This window comes from Agelaius tricolor, unplaced genomic scaffold (genome assembly GCF_023055355.1).
Source record: "Agelaius tricolor isolate 1412-34295 unplaced genomic scaffold, bAgeTri1.0.p SCAF_8, whole genome shotgun sequence".
In the NCBI taxonomy this organism is placed as follows: domain Eukaryota; kingdom Metazoa; phylum Chordata; class Aves; order Passeriformes; family Icteridae; genus Agelaius; species Agelaius tricolor.
This window is the reverse complement of record NW_027269268.1, coordinates 25721293-25742251: the sequence shown is the minus strand read 5'-3', so window position 1 is coordinate 25742251 and position 20959 is coordinate 25721293.

The following is a 20959-nucleotide window of genomic DNA, read 5'->3' as shown; positions in this document are numbered from 1 at the left end:
ACTAAGTAGTAAAGAGAATCAGGATTTGAGTAACTCCACAGTTATGACAGAAAAGGACATATTTTCCAGTGACAGCAGGGACTGGGGCTGGCAGCATGCTGCGAGATCTCTGATTAAGTGAGTAGTTACAATGTGATGTGGCAGCTTAAGCATCAGAGAAACTCTTTTTGTATTATTTCCATGGAAAGGGATGATTGATGGGATACCAGATTTTTTTTGGCCTATTCTCTGCAAGTTTTTGTGATTCAGAAGCAAAACAGAAGTCTTTACCCAATTTGAAAATAATTCCTCATTGTCTGGTAAATAGTATTTTTGTCTGAGACAGAATAGAAAAATGTCCTGAGTAAAAGTGAGTCTTGCCTTATTGTCTAAATGCTGTAGGATGCGTTTAATAAATTCCTTGTAATCTAAGTGATGTGGGTTGTGTTTCCTCTAAGGTCATGTTCCTTCACCTTAGATATTTGTTAGTGCTAATCTTGAACCTCAGTCTCCCCTATGGTATCTGGATGAGTTAACATTGGACAGGCAAGAAAGCAAATTTCTAAATCCTTTTACCATCCTGAAACAAAAAGTCCTTAATGGGTCTTGGAAACTTTGACTTGCTTTGCAGTCAAAAGAAAAAATTAATGACAACATGCAGAAAAACATTTTATCACTGAAGTCTTCACAGCCTTGCAAAGCTGAATTGCCTGTCAAATGTAAGAAAAAGAAGTCTAGCTAATCCCCTAAACACATAATAATTAGCAAGTTGTCACATTTTTAGACCTGAATAGCTGTAAAAAAAAAATTAAATGGCCTAAAAGAGCTTAAAATAAAATCACTCTTCCTCTGTTGATTTGGAAATGCCCCGTAATGAAGTTACTGGCAAATGACTATGTGATGTCTGGAATATATTTACAGAGAAACAATGAATATCTATTATAGGAAGATTCATATTCATTCTTGCTGTGACAAGGTGGCTGTGCTGTAAAATCAAATTAAAAATGGACATTAACATGTGGGATCCACATTTGTTCCCACATGCCACTTCTGGAGTCCATGGGCAGTGTGTCCCTTCAGCTGTAGATCAGCACTGCAGTCCTGCTCAGCTGTCAACACCCAACAGAGTTCAGGGCCTTTTTCATCCCCCAGGCTGTTCTGCTGCAGGGACATGAACTTGCATTGAATGGGAAGTTTCATCCTACTCTTCTTTGGAGCCAATAGCAGGTTTAGAAAATATTTTTGTTCCAAATATCCAACTTCTGCTAGTGAAAATATTCCATGGATGCCAAGGTAACAAAAGCTCTGTACTTTAAGGACTGCATCATGATGTGCAAGGACAGAAATGCAGGACAAGGGTGTAATGGCATTTTTGTTTGTCTCGTGAAAAGTTTCAGATAGATTGGTCTAATTATAGTTAAATACCAAATGTGAGTGGGAAGTCATTTGAATTCCCTAAGCCAGATGGTATAATTCATCTCTCATTTAAAGCACTTTGACATGAAAATTTTGAAAGGGTCTAATGCCTAATTTTAGCACATTTAATTCTATAGAAAGGTGGGAGAGCAATGCATTGGCATGTATGACTTTATAGTCTGGGTGTGCGAAATGAGAACTTGATCACAAAGAAGTGCCAGCATCTTGCTGTTATGTAATAAGCCAGACGTCCTTTCCTACTTGTGTACTTCTAGCTCTAGATGAACACCATTAGGAGATCAAACTCTTCTTAGCTGCTCTCTTTCCCAAATGTGCACATTTGTTTCTCATCTAACAGTCCTTCAGTTGCTGGGGAGCTGGACATTTCCCCTTAGCAGGTTGACTGGCCTTTCTTCCAATTGTTTTGTAGTGAATGAAGTTTGAAGCCCAGAGGAACTAAGGGATTAAATTTATTGTCTGAGGCTTGTTTTCCCTAAATGTTTGTCATGTAAAAATGTGTTTATCTGGAAAAAACACCACTGCGGAGAGGATTTTGTATTCTCTATAGTTGTGAAGATTTTGAAAGGTTTACTAAGGCCGTCAGCAAAGAGATTCGTTGAAATGAGATTTCTGTGATTATCTGGTTTAACATTTGTTAACATGAAACATGTAACAGTGTTGTGGTTTAGGAATGGGATTCTCCAATTTAGTACTTCCACAGAAAAAATTCATGCCCCACTCGCCCTTGCCCCTCCAACTGGAAGAACAAAAGGCAAAGAGAATGGGTTGAGATAAGTACAATTTACTGGAAATAGCAATGAGATAAGAAAATAAACAGTAACAGCAAAAGTATTAGTAACAAAAGTGTACAAAAGACATAAGTGATTCAGATGCAAGAATGTTCACTGCAGAGCCCACGACAATAAACAGTACCAGACATCTTTCTGTGCCACGTTTTCTTTACTAGAAGGAACCTGTTCTCCTTGGAAGAGAGTCGATTTCCCTGTCCCTGGCATTGACATGAGGTAGTATCCCTGTCCTAGCCCTGTTCCCTTTTAGCTACTGCAAAAGATTAACCCTGTCCTGGCTGGGAGCAGGGCAAATAGGTACTAAACCTACAATAAAAAAAGAGATCATTTATTACCCTGACCTACTCTGTTTCCAGTCAGACAAAGTTTATTGTTAAAAGAGATTGTTTATGCAGATGAACATGTACTGAAGCAAAAAATCCTGGGTGTTTTATGCATTCTTGTTCAGTTATTCAGACTCAGACTTTGATACTGAATATTTACATGAACCTCAGTCCTTGGCTTCTTAGGTAGTTTTCAAAGTAGAGTCACTCTTCAGCTTTAAATTTTGTGCTATTTTGCCACCTTTATAAACATGGAGGGAAAATTTTATTGGAATTTTTTTTCAAAATCATTACCTGACCTTGACATTTTTGGGCTTACCATGTAATAATTTCTCAATTTCTCAATTGGTCTCAATAAAAAGCTTTATAAGGTTTTTTTCTAGTGGAAATACTCCACACTCAGATTTACTGTGGAATTCAAGAAGATTGCTGCTTTTTGCTTAACTTTCTCCTGTGACAGATTTGCAAGGTAACTGCATTCTTAACATTCTGCTGTCTCAGCCTGACAGGCTTAGCACCTTTCTCTCTTCCTCTGAACTTCCTTAACCGCCAGTCTAGCATATTTCAGGCTTAGATATTATATTCATTTTAAAAGCAAACTTATGATGATGTACTGGGAGAAATAGTTCTCAGAGGAACTGTCAGAGCTAGTGGTCATAAGAATGTATAGATCCCTTTAGCAGCAGGATAGAAAGCATCTATCTGAATGGAGCTGATGGGAATAGAAATGAATTTTGTGATATGAGTTCTGTCCTAGTACTCAAAAGCTGTTTCCCCTGAATCCATATTTTAGATCATTGATTTGTTACTTCCAAGTATCACTTACTGATAAGTATCAGGACTCATAGTCCTGATCCTCAAGGGCTCTGCCTTCCCTCTATTCTGTAAAATTCTGTAAAACTGTATTGTAGAGAAATGAAACACCGAAGTTACTGCCAGGCTGGCATTAACACTATGACCTATCATTAATGCCAGCAGAGAGTTGAATAATGAAAACAGAACCTCTAGAAACATTTTTTCACCAGCTTATTGACTTAAGTGCAGAAAAACTTTGACAGTATCTGCCTGTTTTGTCACTATCATATTACCTTTTTATTTATTTTCTCATGTAGACATATTAAAGGGAAGGAGAATAAACATAGGCATTATTAAAATCTATCCATAACATAAAAGATGCGGGAACCCTTCAAGCCCAGTCTGTATCTTCATCCATGGCTGGTGATTATGTAACAAGGTGCTCTTCTCAACAAGCTAAGCAGCCTTGATGAGCCTACTTGAATCATGCCATGCCATCAAGGATGGGGACAAACCTGCTCCTTCTCCAGCACTAATGGCAAAATCAGATAATAGTGACACTTCTGCCAGGTCAGAACAGTCCTACCTGTGCTGAGCCTGTACACAGCAGAGTTCCATCTGCTGTTTCTAGTTTGGTAGCCTTTAATGTGGTAAAGGCTTCTGGCTTTATATGGGAACTCAAAAACCAGGTTCATATGGAGTCCCAGGTACCTCTTTCAATTTTTTGTTTGTTTGTTTTTGAGACAAGTATAGAACATCAGTGATTTTTCATATGTAGTTTTGAGTGTAGCCAAGAAATATTGGGCTGAATGACTGTTTCTCTGAATTTGGTAACTATGGCAGCTGGGCATTTCCTATCATTAAAAGAGATATTTTTATGTGCATTCACAAAAAAGAAGTTCTGCTTGTGTGCCTCTGGACAGTTGTTGCCTTATTGGGCACAGGTCAGGAACTGAGGACAAACAGGATATCCTCGTGCAGTGCTTCAGGTCTGAACATAGATCTACTTCATCTATTGTTTACATTATCCTATTCTCTGACAGAGTGCCTTCAAGAAGCTTCTGAAATGTCTGTGTGCACAGGAAGTTTTTATTTTTTTCTGTAAACATAGGTGAAATATTTATAATAGTTGCTGGACTGTGGTATTCATTCCTCATCTGGCTTCCTGACATGAGATATCAGCTGAAGGAAAAACACAAAAGAAGGGCTTATATGTGAGAGTGTCTGAACAAGGAACATGTTTTTCATTTAGTTCCTTTTTTTTTTAATATTTGGTAGCAAAAACACATAAGCTGTAAAGAATTGACAGCTGTGACAGCAGAATAGGGTGTTTGTTGAAGTTATTGATGCTGAAGATACATTCTTCTTCTTGTGAAGTTCAATAACACTTCTTAAATAGGATCAGTTTGAAAAATCCTTCACTGCAGAAAATGATTTATCTGTGTGAAGGCTGAATTGAAACAGGTTAGAGTTTACATTTAACCCTGAATGAAAAAAACTTATTATATATTTGGGCTCATGCAAGTAGATATGTGCTCAAAAGAGCGGTAATAGGAAATTCTGGAAAGCATTCCCTTTTTTTGGCATATCAAAGGCTTGATTTGTGGTCAGCAGCTGACATCTGTTTCTCTTTCCTGGTATATCATAAGTAGCTTTTCCTACTTTCATCTAAAGATTAGAAGATAATGCTGTAGGGTCAAAGCTTATTCTAACTTAAACCACTGAAGTTAATGAGCAAAACTCTCCTCTGTCATGTTAGCACACCTGCTGCCCTGAACTATGTTTCAGTGATGGAACTTACAAAACCACAGAATGTATTACTGTTTTGCTAGGGTTTTTTTTCTCTCAGCAGCACAGATACATCTTTGGAAAAATCACTGAAAGTGACCCCTGAGGTTATTCAGGGTGTAAATTCAGCCAATAGTTTTTTTCACTGAAGTTGCCATGACACTTTTGAACTAACTTTCAGACAACTCAGCTTCTCATCATTCCCTTTTTTAAATAATGTAGCAGGCATAAAAGGAGTCCAAAGCAGTAACATATTGACATGGAAACAGACAGAGACAAAAAGACATTTGTATAAAAGATACAAAATATTTTTTAGGTTTTCCTTGAACCCTGGGAGAATAAGTATACATTTTTTAAAGATTCACAGCTCAAAAAGAATTACAGTAATATCTACATGAATTAATATTAAATTGTTCGCAGAAGTTTAAGAAAAAGGACTTGTTAATTTATACAACTAATAACATCTTATTAAAAGAAAAAAGTTTTGAACCAACATTTTTTGAAATGTATTTTAGATGGATTAGTCAAATATTCATTTCTGTGGAGGAAAATCTCAGGAATCATGTTGATTGATAATGGTATGAATCTTTTCATAAAGAACTTGTAAATTCTGATGAAATTAGAAATCAGTTGGTAGGGAAAATTGAAGTATATTTGGTAGAGAAACAGCTGAGCATCTCTTATTTTACCTTTCATTAATTCTTTGCTACTGGGGACCCATATAAACTATTTAGGGTTGGGGTTTTTTTCCTCTTATTCGTTGGGGTTTTTTCCAAGAGAACTGAAATTCTGCAAATGACACAAAGACTGTCAGAGTCATAAACAGTGAAGAAGACAGGCCACAGTTCCCTTGTTAGTTAGACACAAACTCCCTGAAGTAATTTTTATATAGGCAAAGATTCAGCCATGTATCTGGGTAGCAAATAAGGCTGTCATGTAGAGTGTTAGCTCTTCTGTGTTAGGCAGAAGTTTTTCTGAAAAGGACTTGTGAAGACACTAATTAGTGTATCATAGTTGCAGAATAATATTTCGGCCAACCATACATATGTTATAATATTTCATGTTTTTCCTACAAAGTGTAAGCCACAAATCCCAGTACTGCTGCTCTTGAAGTTATAGGTTGACATGTGGTTCTTGGGTTGGCTTTGTTGGAGATGATGTTGTTGTTCCTAGTTGGAAATGGAGAGAAGTAGAAGAAAAAGGAAGGAGAAGAGGTCTCCAAGCAACATTGTGTATGGAAATCCCCATAAGCAGAGTTCTATGACCTCTGCACAGTGCTCATCAGAGCATCACATGCAGATACCACAGAAACTGTCGGATACATTTGCCTCTACCTCAGAGATGTTCAGGTGCTCTGTCCTGACAGCTCTGAGGGACTATGGTGGGATTGTGCCTTTTTTGGGTAGAAATCTTTCCTATGCTTTCTTGGAGATTGTATTGTCACTTCTGCTTAAACCAATTCAGTAGAGAACACTTTAACTCTTGCTATTTGATTTACTAAAGAAAAGTGTGTGAAGCAGAGCAATGTAGAGTCCTCAGGCAGGTAGAAAGGAGAGCCATTTTTCTGCAGAAACCAGGCATTTTAAAGCAGTTACACAGTTTACTTTATCAGTTACACAGTTTTAAATCATAACAAACATAATTCAAACTACCACCACACACCACGATGTGAACAGGTAATGGTGACGTGACTCATCTTTCCACCTCTAATTCAGCTGAGTCACATTCACATAATCCTTTTCTATGCAGCAACAGGTCTGGGCCATGATTTTACAAGGCCTTCCTTTTGTAAGGTTTTACCTATATGCAACAAAAAGGTAGTCTTACATGAATACTGGATGCATAAATTAATCCAGTTGATGCTCTGTTGATATGGATTATTGCTTCATATCAGTAGGCAATTTTTAGATAATAGAAGGCAGGGCTGCGACAGAAAAATGAGGTGTCTTTCCTTACCTGCTCTTAGGTAAAAAAGCACTTATATAAAAGAGAGAGGACAAGAAAGGAGGGAGGAAAGCAAAATTTGTAGGCTTGGAATCCTTCTTTTTGAAAGCTCTCTTCAGTACGTGGCTTCTCTAAAAGATTTTTATTCACCTTATGGCTTTTAAAATAATATACCAAATACATTGGTTCTGGAAAGGGCTGAGTACTTACAATGTTACCTTTAACTGTGCTAATATGAGTGAAGAAAGTCAATACTACCTAAATCCAGAGAAATAAGGCAAACTAAAACCTGCAGAGCACAGAATAATGAACATGTGGGAAAGGCAGTTAGCTCTGGAAAGCTGAAAGGGATTCAGAAGACAACCAGACTATTTTCCTTAGAAGCAGAGCACTGAAACAGTCTGATAACACACAAATGAGTGCATGTGAACATAAATAGAAAAAGGGCAATCATTTTAACCAGATGTTCTCACCCCCCACCTCTAAAATTATTTGCAATCTGCAATGTAGTACATGCTTTGAGTGACAAGTGATGGGGAGAGAAGGAAAAGAATAATTTGTTAACATCTTAAATTTGTGCTGCAGTTTATAATATGCCTGCTGTCATATTTTACATTCAGAATCAATGGTCCCTGCAGGCTCAAGTTGCTGCACTTCCCTAGCAAAGTCAGCCTACCTTTCTTCAACTAGATGAGGCATGTAATTGGTGATTGGTTATATCACCAGCCATGGAACTTCTTGTTTGCAAATAGACCCTGAATTTTATTTATATTGCTGGCTTAATGCAGGATGGTGTCTGAATATCAGATCAAGGAGTTACTTATGTTAATTTCATATTTTTAACCTTTTGTATATAGGTATGAAGATAAAGGGGTTTTGGGAGGGTTCGCATGTCTTGAAATAAACCGTACTGACAAGGAAGCAAGAAAAAGCTGTGCTTTCAGTGCCTGAAATCTGAACAATCTAGTTAGAAATTTCCTCATTCAAAGTAGGTCCAGCTGTATGATAAATTCAACTCCTTTTACAAGGGTTTGTTCATATCACTATGCAACCCCATGGGGTTTATATCTTTCAGGTATTTAAAACATATAACCTTGAGAGCATTGCCAAATGCAAACCTGCTAACCTGGGTGCCAGTTTCTTTCCTGTTTTGTCCTGTTCACCCTTACTTAATGATGATGTAACTTACAATTCTCTTCCACTTACTCAATATTTGTCTCGTATCTACAGGCTTAGAAATGCAGCGATGCAGCACAGTGCTCCTGTTACTCTTAGAGCTGGCACAACTTTTTTTATTTTGGCTAATCTGAGTATGTCTTTTGCATCTTCAGACTAAAATTAAAACAACTATCAGTTATTTTTCAGAATTTGCACTTAGTATCTATGTCTCTATCATGGAATAAGTTTTCCTGTGAATGACTCTATCAGGTTTTCTTTATGTGAAATCCTTTTATTACTGAGTTGTCTTGGTAAAGTCAGTGTGTTTACTATGGAAAGAGAATACTTCAAGATGTTGAAAGAGAAAAGGAAGAAAAAAGCATATTCTGTAGCTACTTTCTGTATGGTGGCTTGGATGAGTTTTCTTTTATGATTATTTTTTTTAATATTTTGTTTTAATAATTCAAATAAGATGGCAAAGATAGTGGTGTGTCCGTAATTAGCATTCAGGAAAATAATTTTTTTTGTGATTAGTATGTAATGTGTTGGTGACTCAAGCATGATGAAAACCAGCCTAGGGGGTTATATATGTCCCTAACCCTAGATTACTTTGTTTCCTTGAGGGTGCTTAAAGTTTTTTGGGGTAGCCTTTGAAATTTGCCTTTCTGTTGAATTTCCACTGACCTTCAATGCTACAGTCTCCAACCATTTTATAAAGTATTGGAAAGTAGCCTGAATGCTGAATGAGAATTGAGGCAGAGAAAATAGGATATATAAGGTCATAACAAGTTCATAATAAAATGAAAGCAAACCATGTCTATTCATCCTCAGCTTAAGGTTATCCTACTTTCTCTGGGAAAATATATCATGTCAAAATTTCTGTGAAACTTGGGAAAGGTTCCCTGTGGTGTTTCTGACACCACATTTCTGGCAAAGAAGTATAAGCTGCAGCAAATACTCTGTCACACAATATCTGTTTTCTGGTATCTCACTATCCATGTGTATTTCCTCCAACTTTCCTCCAGGCTATTAAAAATAGAGTTTCCTTTCCTTCCCCAAAATGGTAGAAGTGACAGTGATGTCCATTTGCCACAGTATTTTCCATCTGAATGTTTCTTTACTGCAAACAATGTGCCTTTTCTTTTAAACAAGGAGGCTCAGTTTATTTGTTAAACACTGTTCTTCCTTGGTTAAGGAATACACTTTTAGTAAAACAAATACTGTTCTAAGAAATATTTACTAAAATATCCTGAAGAATGCACCATATTTATTTTTGAAATATCCCATTGTTAAAGAGAGACTGGCTTAATCTCTAGAAGATTCTTTTATTTCCTTTATTTTCTTGGTACTGTAGTAATTTGTCCTAAAAGACTTAAAAAACAAAACAAAAAAACTAAACCAAAACAAAAAGCCCCTCAAAAAACCAAACTAAACCCACAACTCAAGTGTATTTTTGTGTACATTTTTAAGATGAATTTCTTGTCTTTATGAAGACGAAAGGTATTTTTTCTTGCTACACAGGGAAAAGATTCAGGATCTTGAAAACCTAGTATGTCCTTGTCATGGTTTAACACTGGCACAATGCCAGTGCCCCCATGAAGATACCTTCTCCCTGGTTTCTGCTGTGAGATGTGACCAGGAATAAGCAAAGCAGGCTCCTACTTAGGGAAAAAAGAACTAGAACTTTATTAACTACTCTACATAAAAAGGAACACACACACAGGGAAAATGAGAACCTCACAAATGCATTTCCTCCTCCCCCCACCAAATTCCAACACAATACATTTGTTTCTCAAATCACCAACTCTCGGTCCAGCAGCACCTTTTGGACAATCAATCCTCAGTTCATCAAGAGGAGAGGAGTCCTTCTTGTACCATGGGCTTCCCCTGGAAACACAGTCGAAGCCTCGTGTGTTTCCGTGTCACTCGTGGCACCGCCCGGAGTACATCTGCCGTGGTGACTTCTTCCTTTTCATGTCCAGTGCTCTCACCACTGAACACGGACCAGAACTGCTTCTAGGGTTGTCTTTTAAGGATGCTCTGTCCCGATCCAAAAAAGGCACAGTCTCTCCTTTGGGACACCTGTCCCCACAATCTCTCCTTTGGGACAGCTGTCCCCCCCATATTTTTTCACCCCCTGGGGCCGAGGGGCATCAACACTGAACCCTCTTGGTTCTGAGGCCATTGCCTCCCCCTAGAATGCAGTCTCTGTGTCACAAGGAACTTGGGTCTGTCCATCTCTCTTTTGGGACACCTGTCCCCACAATCTCTCCTTTGGGACACCTGTCCCCCCCCATATTTTTCACCCCCTGGGGCCGAGGGGCATCAACACTGAACCCTCTTGGTTCTGAGGCCGTCATCTCTCTTTTGGGACACCTGTCCCCACAATCTCTCCTTTGGGACAGCTGTCCCCCCCATATTTTTCCACCCCCTGGGGCCGAGGGGCATCAACCCTGAACCCTCTTGGTTCTGTCCATGGCTATACAAAAAGAGTCCAGCAAAAGCCACTCCATCATCTCTTCCCACTAGGATTCTTCTCTACTCTTCTACTATCTCTCGCTTGCCCAGACCTCTCTCACACTGGCCCATTTTCTTCCTCATCTTCCACTCTATCTTCTAGGAAAGGTCAATGTTCTGTGAAGTTCTCATTTTCCAAAAAGGGGTTAAAAGCTCGTACAAGTGACCGGCTGAACCCCCCCCTCTTCTCCGTCCCAGCTGTGCTGCCGGCACAGGCCCATGTTTATCAAGCTTCAAGGTCACAGTCTCAGGCAGCGGCTCTCTCTCTCTCTCTCTCTCTGTCTCTCAGGGGGGGCTGCCCGATGGCTCCCGGTGTCTCTCTCTCTCTCTCTCTCTCTCTCCCACCCTTCCACCCCGGGGCTCAGGCCTACCTCTCCCGGCCACATGGCTTTCCCCTTTCCCGCCGGAAACCCAAGAGAGGACCCTCCCAGGGGAGAGCCCTGCTTTTAACCCCGTGTTCTCAGAGGCGTGTCCATGTCCCAATGGCCAGGTTAAATGCCAATATTAAAGTCTGAATATCCATTGGCCAAAAACACAGCATCCCAAAAAACACATTTCCTGTCAAACCACCACAGTCCTTAGGAGTCTCATAACGTATCCCAGCAATTTATCATGACTGAATCCATATTAGGAGGATGATCAGCATAAGCATAGTAACATATTTTGAAGATACATTTTTGACTTGGTCAAGTTGGGAACTCTGTAGTGCCTGAGGAGTTAGAAACAATCTTTCTTGCGGTCATCTGTTTTACCAGTGTGTGATCTATATCTCTGTGTGCTTTATCTTTTTAGGTAGTTGTAGAAATCTCCCTTCTCACTGTGCATGACAAATTTTTTTTCTCTATTCTAGTCTTGCTGCTTTTGAGTGTTTAAACCTCGTAAGCAAGAGAGCTGACTTTTACCCTGTTGGGTGGTTGACCTTTCTGGCAAAGAAATGGAGGGTTTATAACAGATTTTATGTGTATACTTTTGAACTGTGTAAGATAGCTCAAAATAATGTGTGATAGATACAGTGTACTTTAAAGGGTAAGCTTATGTTTCAGTGTATACCAGCAACACTGATAATCACATTATCCTCTGTAAATTTGTATTTCTGCTGACATTTTGCCATTTGAAACTTTATTCATTTCCCTATGGTGTTTTGCATTGGTTTTATAAATGGCATGTGCACAAACCAATGCCATGGCCTAGAAGAAAGGGGAAAAGTATCTAATATTAAGCCCCAAAGGCATCTGTTCAGTAACCTGTATCTGAGAGTAAAGCAACCATGCTGCCATCTGTTATATTTTCTGTTTGATGGCTATTGCCCTCATTGTAGGTTATTGCAGGTCTCAAAGGGCTATGCTCACTTTGCCTTTGAGCCATTTTCTAGAGAATAAAAAATATTTTGCATTTTCTCCTGTCACTGCACAAGCTGTATTGAAAAGATTGCTTCAATTATGAGAGCACTTATGTTATTTTTAAGGAGAATTGATTTTGTTTTCATGTTGTATAGATGAAAGAGAACTCTCTAAGAGGCTTTTAAAATGTGATGTTGTTGCCTTGCATGACTTTGCATAATGGTATGACATTATTTACTATTTATTTCAGATATTTAGTCAAGAAAAACCTCTCTGAGCAACTCTTTGTCACCTGTACACAGCAAAAGGAAGGCATTATTTAGAGCTGAATGTTAAAAACCAAAAAAATAACATGCATAGCAGTTGTTTGTTCTTTTCAGTCTTGTTCCAGCCACTAATGTGTCATGATCTTTGTCAGAATAAGTCAGATGTTTTATGAAGAGAAAACAAACTCTCTTCTCTCACTATTTTCATGGCTCTGCTGAGTGTGAAAGGTGCAATACACCACTGTGATCCTTTTCAGATAGTAATTTCATTTCTTTGCCAAGACTAACAAACAGGTAAGTAGAAACCCACACACTTCACCTGCCAGTGCTTGCATTTAAACTGCAGCTTTTCTCTGAAAAAGAAATTTCCTCACTTTTCTGAGTGAAAAAGAAAATTACCCATGAGACTGTAAGGATGAAATTTATTTTTGAGGTAAGTAATAGTCCAGAATTTCAGAGGCCCTTTGTGACACTTAATTCATTAAATGACAAATGAATATTAAAAATCTGTTCCTTCCTTATTTTTTTTTATGATAACAAAACGAAAACCTCTCCAATATGAATGGTTTGTTAAAACTAGTCAGTCTTAGGGGCGGGCGGGGGGGGATATTCCTAGATTAAATAATAACATTTAATGAACCTGGGGTAGGGGTATTTATGGTAATTTTTTTTAAGAATTCTCTCCAAGAATTAGAATCTGAATGCTTTGGATGGTGCCATTGTAAATTCAGGGTTTACAACTCCATACTTTGATTTGGTACTTACAACTCAGTGCTATGGGGAGTAGGAGGGGTGAGGAACAGCAGACATTTTCATCCAGATGGATCACAAAAGCAATGTCTTGGGCCAGTCCCTTGGCTGTTCACCGAGTGAATTCCTACAGCAGTGGCTGTAATTGGAAGCAAAATATAATGACAGACTTCAAAGCATCACTCAGCACATTTTTATATACTAGAGCATGTAGTGACAGGACAAGGGGGAATTGCTTAAAATTGAAAGACAGGAGGTTTAGACTGGATATTAGGAATAAATGCTTTACTGTGAGGGTGGTGAGGCACTGACACAGGTTACCAGTCCCTGGAAGAAGTCAAGGCCATGTTGGGACTGCAGCCTGGTCTGGTGGAAGATGTCCCTGCCCACAGTGGGCGGGGTTGGAACCAGATGGTCTTTAAGGTCCCTTCCAACCAGGTCATTCTATGATCTGTGATGTCATTTAACAATTGTAAACAAAGATGACAATCAGCATCCCATAATACATTTAATGTTTGCCCAGCTAGATACAGGAATTAAACTAGCAAATACATTTTGAGTTGCAGTTTACCAACAAGTAATATAGGCCAGCTCCCTGCATATTTTACCTTGTGATCTCCTACCTGAAGAAATTAATTGTAAATATGTTTAAATATTTCATGTTTCTTTTTTATGTTAGTGTGAAAGCAATTGCAGCATTACTGGCATTTCTTAAACTGAGGTGTGCAGTGTCTCTGAGGTGAGCAATAGATGAGGTTAACCAATATCCTTCCAGATGGAACTCTTACCTCTCTCTGTTTCATCTGCTGTAAATGCTTTCCTGTAAATAAAATGGTATTTAAGACTTCAGCTCAGAGGTTTTTGTATCCTGAAGAGCAAAGGAGAAGACAAGCTTGTTTGCAGGGGGGAAAGCAAGCAGATGACCTTGCAGCAGGCCTTGGAAAAGGGAAATAGAGGTGAAAGCACCTGTTTGAGGTATACCAGGCGCCTCTGTGTTATGTGTTTAGTCCCTGTGAATTTGCTAGAGAAGTATGAAGTGTTGGGCATTTAATTAGATGTAGCACTGAGTTAGAGTGAACTTAGAGGCTGATCTCTTCTTGGCCAAAATGTGACAAACCTGGGCTAATCTTGAGAAAAAAAGATAAGAATTGGTAAATCTCTTGACTATCTGAAGCATGGACTCAGTTTCTGAGATATTTCCCTGTATTTTCCCACAAACAATGGTACATTTGAATTCCAAATAGACCATAGCAAAGGATTTAAGTGGATCTTAGTGTATCAAACTTTTCCTCATAGTATTTGTGAATTTTTACATTTTGGTGCAAAGTTGAAAGGCAATAAACAGACATAACTATTTATCCCTGTAGTATTGCAATATGCAAATTTTGAATTTTAGCCTCTTTCAGCTGCAGGAGTGGTTGTTGGGTGACCATTTCTCCTTCAGACACACAGGGTGAGGACAATGACTGTTCATAAACCAGCAGCCTGTTCCATATGTGATTATCTTTTTATCCTCCATGGCAATAGTTTCTCAATATGGAGTTAATGGATAGAAAAAGAATGTGAAATTTTAATGAGGGCAATTATTCTTTTCATTACCTCATTAGTGCTGATAGGTAACTTAGCTGAAGTTTGTCCAAGGCTTAAGAAATGTATTATTACATAAAACAGGCCATTTTTTTAGATGTAGGGAAACACCTGTTTTAGAAGTGATAGTAACCACGTTGTAAATAACCCTGTCCATCTCCTCAAAGGGGGCACTTTGCAGAAAGCTTTCATTAGGAGTGGAGGCAGAAGACACCTGGAGAAAAATGTGTTGCTCAGGGTAATTTTACTCATATTCCATAAGCAAAGGTAAAAGAATAAAAGAATTCCTTTCCTCAATCACTTTATCAATGCATAGGATTACAAAATGGAATTGAAAGTTGGAGGTTATAGTGGGTAAAAGAGAAAGAGCTGCTTTTATTTGGTTTGGGGTTTTTTTTGCATTATACAAGTGTCTTGTTATCTTGTTCCGTCCTGTTATTAAGTGAGGGATCCAGACTCATGGTGCAGTCTTTGGAAAGATGAACAGAAATGCAGTGGGGAGTAAATTTCTGTTCTTAAAAGGGCTTTTGCAGACTTTTTGCCTACTGGTCACTGATGTTATGGCTTAAAAAAAAAATTAAAGATGTCATTAAAAAAAAAGCAAAAGAGGAAGGGAAAAGGAGAATGTAACCGTTCAATTTTAAAACTGGTCTGTTGGTTTAGAGAGACTACTATTTAAGTATTCAAAGCCTTCTAGTCTCTGGTACTGTACTGCTACACAGATGAGCTTCTATTCTGTGAAGTACCTTTTTTGCTTACCTCTCTTCTTTCAATGTGGCAGGAACAGAGACCATGTCCCTAGAATATTTGGAAAAGCATTTATAAGGCTCCCTTTAGAATTACTGCCTACATTTGTTCCTGGATGTGGTCTCCTGGAAACTGGTTCATGCTATGTAACTGTGTGCACAATGTGTCCTGTTTTTATATGTAAAAAATACAAGGTTATAAACTCATGAGTTTCAAAAGGTGAAATTTCTGCTAGATACTGCACTCAAGATACAGAGCCCTTTATTACTATTTTAAGAAGACGTAAGAAACAAAACTTTTCTACAAAAAAAAAATTAAATTTTGACTTTTAAGAAACTAGACTGGAAGGCTTGTTTTTCTCCACTGCAGATACCTTTTCCCTTCTATTAAGAAAAGTATATTTAAAAGGAGTCTGTTGAAAATTATGAAGGATAGCTCTAATCTGTTATGTGGTGTCTTTCAACTCCATGTTTGGTAATTAATTAATTAAATAATTATAATTACCCATCTATTAATCTCTAAACTCATCTTTTGACACATTCAGTCTACTTTAGCCTTTTACTGTGACATTTTCTGCTAAGCCTGCTTAGGAATCACTTCATGCCATTTTCTTCTCTTTATCTTCTTCGTGTGCTTTCTGAATTGTGTGGACATGTCCAAGAAGGAAGCAGTATGTCTGAGGAAATGACAAAGGCATTTGCAAGGAGTAGGAGAAGAGACTCTGAAGAGTCTTTATAATTGTACTAGGGTAGAGAGGGAAAGAGCTAGGTGCTTGTGCCTTCTGCTCCTCCAGCAAGTTTTTAAAAGAAGCCTTTTCAGTAAGTCACTGCTCCTTCTGTGTTACTGAAGAAGAGGAAACTTTGCTCTGCCAAGGGAGTCCTTAGGAACGTTTGAAATGGTCTGTGGCAAATTGTTTTCTGAACAGCTCAGAAAGAATGAAGGTGAGTTGATTATAGATATGTGGGTGTACAACAGTGCATGGACTCAGCACTGCTGCACGGTGTGCCCTGGAGTACCAGCTGCCAGGACTGTGACACCACCAGAGTCGCTGCCACATTTATTGACCAAACCATCTGTCACTGTCAGATAAACCTGCGGATTTTTTTACTGAGACAACAGACAGCTTCCAAAAATCAACAAGACCTGATTACTCAGTGTGACAAAGCCAACATTCGTGTTCTTGGGGACAGCATCTTATTTGATATGTTTAAGTATCACATACAGGGTTCAAAACACAGGAAAAAAAATAATTGGTTCTGCCCCCAGAAATGTTTGCTAAGTTAAAAGCTTTTCAAGCTGCTGCAGGTAGCAAAATAAAATCTTTCTCAAAGGAAGCTATTTTCTGCCCCAACATTGCCAAAAATTTCAGATCAAGTAGGTTCAAATCTCAGGAACTGAACATCCAGAATGGATCTGAAATACCTGTTGATGTGACTAATATTGGATAATGTCTTTACTGAAGAAAGATTACTTTTCTGTAAGGCTGTTCTAGGGCTCTCAGCAGGCTAATACCCATTTCAGGCACTTTAGAAGCAAATCAAAGATATCCATTAACAGTAGGCAGAGCATTCGGTGATTTGGCCACATAGTGACAAGTCAGTGACAGTAAAGAATAATATGTTGCTTCAAAACTGTCAGATAATTCCTTATGAATTTCCTAAAAGAAGTTTTCTTATGTAGGAAAAGTAGTAACTACTTTAGACAAACAGCAAAATTAGGCCTTGAGCATAACTTTTTCTTTGTACATGACATTGTCAGAATTATTCTCTTCTCTGTTCATATTCTGAACATATTTTTTTTTTCTGCACAATAACTGTTTGCCAGACAACTGAATTAAACAATTTCTAAATCTGCATGTCTACAGTCAGGCATTGACATACACTTCTGTGTAGCTATTCTTTTATATACATCTTTCTTGCTCCTAGCTCTGTCAGTACTTGTTTACTCTGCTTTTCATCTCTTGCCTTTCCAAATTGACAAAGGAAGGAAGCAGCCTGTGTGCATTGGCTCCCCTCTCCTGCTGGGGTGCTACATTCCCATCTTACAGTAGAAGGTTTGTCTTAGACATAAACAGGCACTGTGTGTGTATACACACACACACACACACATATATATATACACAATTTCTGGGATTCAATTCACCCCATAAAACTCACTAGCTATCCACCTGTTGAGTAAGGTAATGTTCTCAGGTCACAAACACAGCATCACACTCAGCCTATTCTCCCATGCTTGGAGCATGGCACAGCAATTGATGGTGCCCTTGTTGTTACTAATCCTTACCCATATATAGGACACAGAATAGAGAGAGAGAAAGAACAAGCTTATGAAATTAAATCTTTAATTAATATAATGTGAGACAGATATTGCCAGAACTGGAGGCATAACCAAGGGACAATGCAAAAATTTCCACTGAATTGTATATAAATGTAAAAATTAAGAAAAAAATTAGGATTCCACATCAGTGAATGTCTTCTTTTCAAAGTTAAGGAAAAGATTTTTGCCATTCTGATTTAAGAGCTAGGAATTACCAGAGGTATTCTTTGAAAGCAATCTATAAAATGTCATGTTGTTTGGACTGTCCTTTTTCTTGCTTCACTTGACCTATATAGAGGCTCCATTCAGAACTTCTTTTCAGGCTTTCCTTTGAGTCTTTTAACAGATATAAGAAAAGTTGAATCTACATTAAAAAAGTGACTTAAAAAAGTGACCTTTAGTTAGATTTTATGCAAGACATGACATCATGTGTATCTGCTTCATTTTTTTTCTCTGCTTTATGTCCAGAGCACTTCTATGCCTTTAAAAATTTATACTTCTATCATAGAGCAGTCCAGCCCATGGAAATTATATTTTATAATATAAATATTGTAATTTTTTATTATGTTTCAGGTGCAGACTTCATTCATTTTTGTATGTGAAAATTTTTCAATTTCATGTTATTCTCTACAGCAAGGCTTTGTCACCATGTGAATGCTCCAGAGCTCTGAAATAACAGATTCATCAGCCAAAATTACATTGGCTTCTACTCAGGTTTCTGTGCTTTCTCCTGCATGATGCAGAACTTTATAAATATATGTCAGGAAAACCTTGTTGCTCAGAGGAGAGATTTAAAAGACATTTGTAGCAAATGGAGGGCAAAAGATTCCTTTTGTTCTAATATGAGGACAAAAATCAGCAAATAGTAGCAAAAAGACCTTGAATTTGGGACATTCCTTTGAGATGCTGAAAGAAATAATTTGTTTATTATTGAGGATTCACCTTTCTCCACTCAGGTGTTATTTTGAAATCGATACTGGTGTGGGGTTTTTTTCCCCGCAGAAGCAGATTTACATGCAACTTTTTTTTCCAAAAACTGAGCATGATTTTATGTGTCCAAAATGACAGATGGTAGAGACATCATGATATAATGTATGCATATATATGTTTGAACAAATACCTCATGAAAGCAAGAACAACAGTGCTACTATTTCCTTTACTTTGTGCTATTATTTCCTTTACTTTACTGCTGAGGCTTTTCTAAGTACTTCCTCATCTTGCTTCTCCATATGTTTCCCTTTTGCAACATTTAAGTAACACATGCCTTCAGAACAGTGATGGAGAAAATCTCTCTCAAAGGAGAGCTGATGCTCAGGTACAAATAGTTTGAAATGTGGAGACTGTTTGGAGGCTAGGAAAGTGCTTGCTAGGTCTCTTTACAGCTTCTCTGTGCAATACCTACACAAAGTGTATAATAAAAAGGTCTTTTTTTCATGAGCAAGGATAAAAAAAGCAGTTACCTCTAGTGATATTCTTGTGTAGAATGTCTTTTAAAATGATGCATCCCTGCACACATTTTATAAATAAAATGCATTCTAAATCTTGCAATGACAATTCTTGTAGTAATTAGAACAGAAAGCTGTCCATGATACTTTCTTGGTTTTTTTTTTACAAATCCTTCTGTTGTTATTTGTTCAGGGACCATATTCTGAGGAAGTATATTCAGAAAGTATTTGTTTCCTCAGTAATAACTCTCAAATTTAAGAAGCACTAACTGCCACTAAAGGTTATTCAGAAGACTCTTACTAGGAAGAATGAAGAAATAATTGTTTTGGCAACTGCATCTTTGTTGTAAGATACTGAAAATTACTCCAAATCCCACTGAAATGGCTGGAAAAATTTTCATTGACTTCAGTGAATTTAGGATTGAGCCAATTAAAAGCTGATAGCCTCAAACTCTCTCCCCACTATTAATAAAACTTAATACCTATTACACTGGTAATTACCTCTGTTTCTCTGTTCTCCTTGCATTTCTCTAGATGTTGTGACAAGCCCATACTGTGTTTCTTTTCTCTGGCCCTGAGCTAGATTTCTACATGATATGTGCTTTGACTGTGCAATACTATAGGTGATGCAAGAAAGCAATCAATCTCTTATTTATGTGAATGCCTTGAGGTTAATTCTCATTAATTAAAATTAATTTGCTGATCTTTCTCTCAGTCCCATTATTGTAGCTATGAAACCCACTAAAAATTTATGTATAAAAGTATTAATATAATCTGCTTTTTCCTGTTTTATTACTAGATTATTTTACATTTACTTTTATTTCTTCTGCTCCATGAGGAAAAGATTACCTCGTAACAGGACTTCATTGTAAGAAAGCAGAGATAAATTTTCAGCAATCATAATATAAGCAGGAAAACATCAGGAATTCTTTTTCATGACAATAATATCTGTGTATGTTCACAGCCACTTTGTTTATAATATACTTAGTCACAAAGAAGTTGGCTGAGCCAGTTTTTTAAATAATTAATCAATTAAAAATATTTTAATTGTCCACTTTTCTTCTGAGACACTGTCCTTTCCTACTGGTAGCATTAAGAGTTGACTGACAGGTACAAAATTCTGGTCTGCTTTTTAGTTTGTATTTAGTCCTGCCTCAAAAAATAATTAAATGCTTAGTATGTAAAAAAAAAAAGAGATAAATATTTTTTTTATTCAAACAATTTGAAAGCAAAATAAATAGCAAATTCAAACACAGTTTGAAATGGGAAATAAAAGTCCTAATTTATTTTTCCTCAAAGGATTTTTTTACCAAGTCAGGTAAGTAATCCAAAAAAATTCAGATTCAGAAAACTTCTCACTGCTTCCTAAATCACATTTTTAAAGATAGAGGGGAAGTTTTCCTAGTATTTTTCTCTCTGCTGTACTGAAGCTTCACTTTAAAGGGCTCTACCAGGCTTTTGATGGACCTCAACATGTGTACAAGCCGTGTGTCTGAAGATTTTTCATTATTTCAAAGAAAAAATTATTGGTGTTGTTGGTACCAATGCTACTGGCATTACTGGTGTGAGTGCTACAGGTACTAATCAGTGGATAGAAAAGTTCCTTCAGTCTGAGATATTCCATACATTTAGAGCTTTCTCTTTACTTGGAGGAGAGGGTGGACAATCAACTGTAATCCAGCTGTTATCCTATGCTCAGTTCCTTAACAAAATCTCCACTCATTTTCTGTAGTTTCCCACACCTTTCCATCACTTTTTCCCTCTTTCTTTCACTCTCAG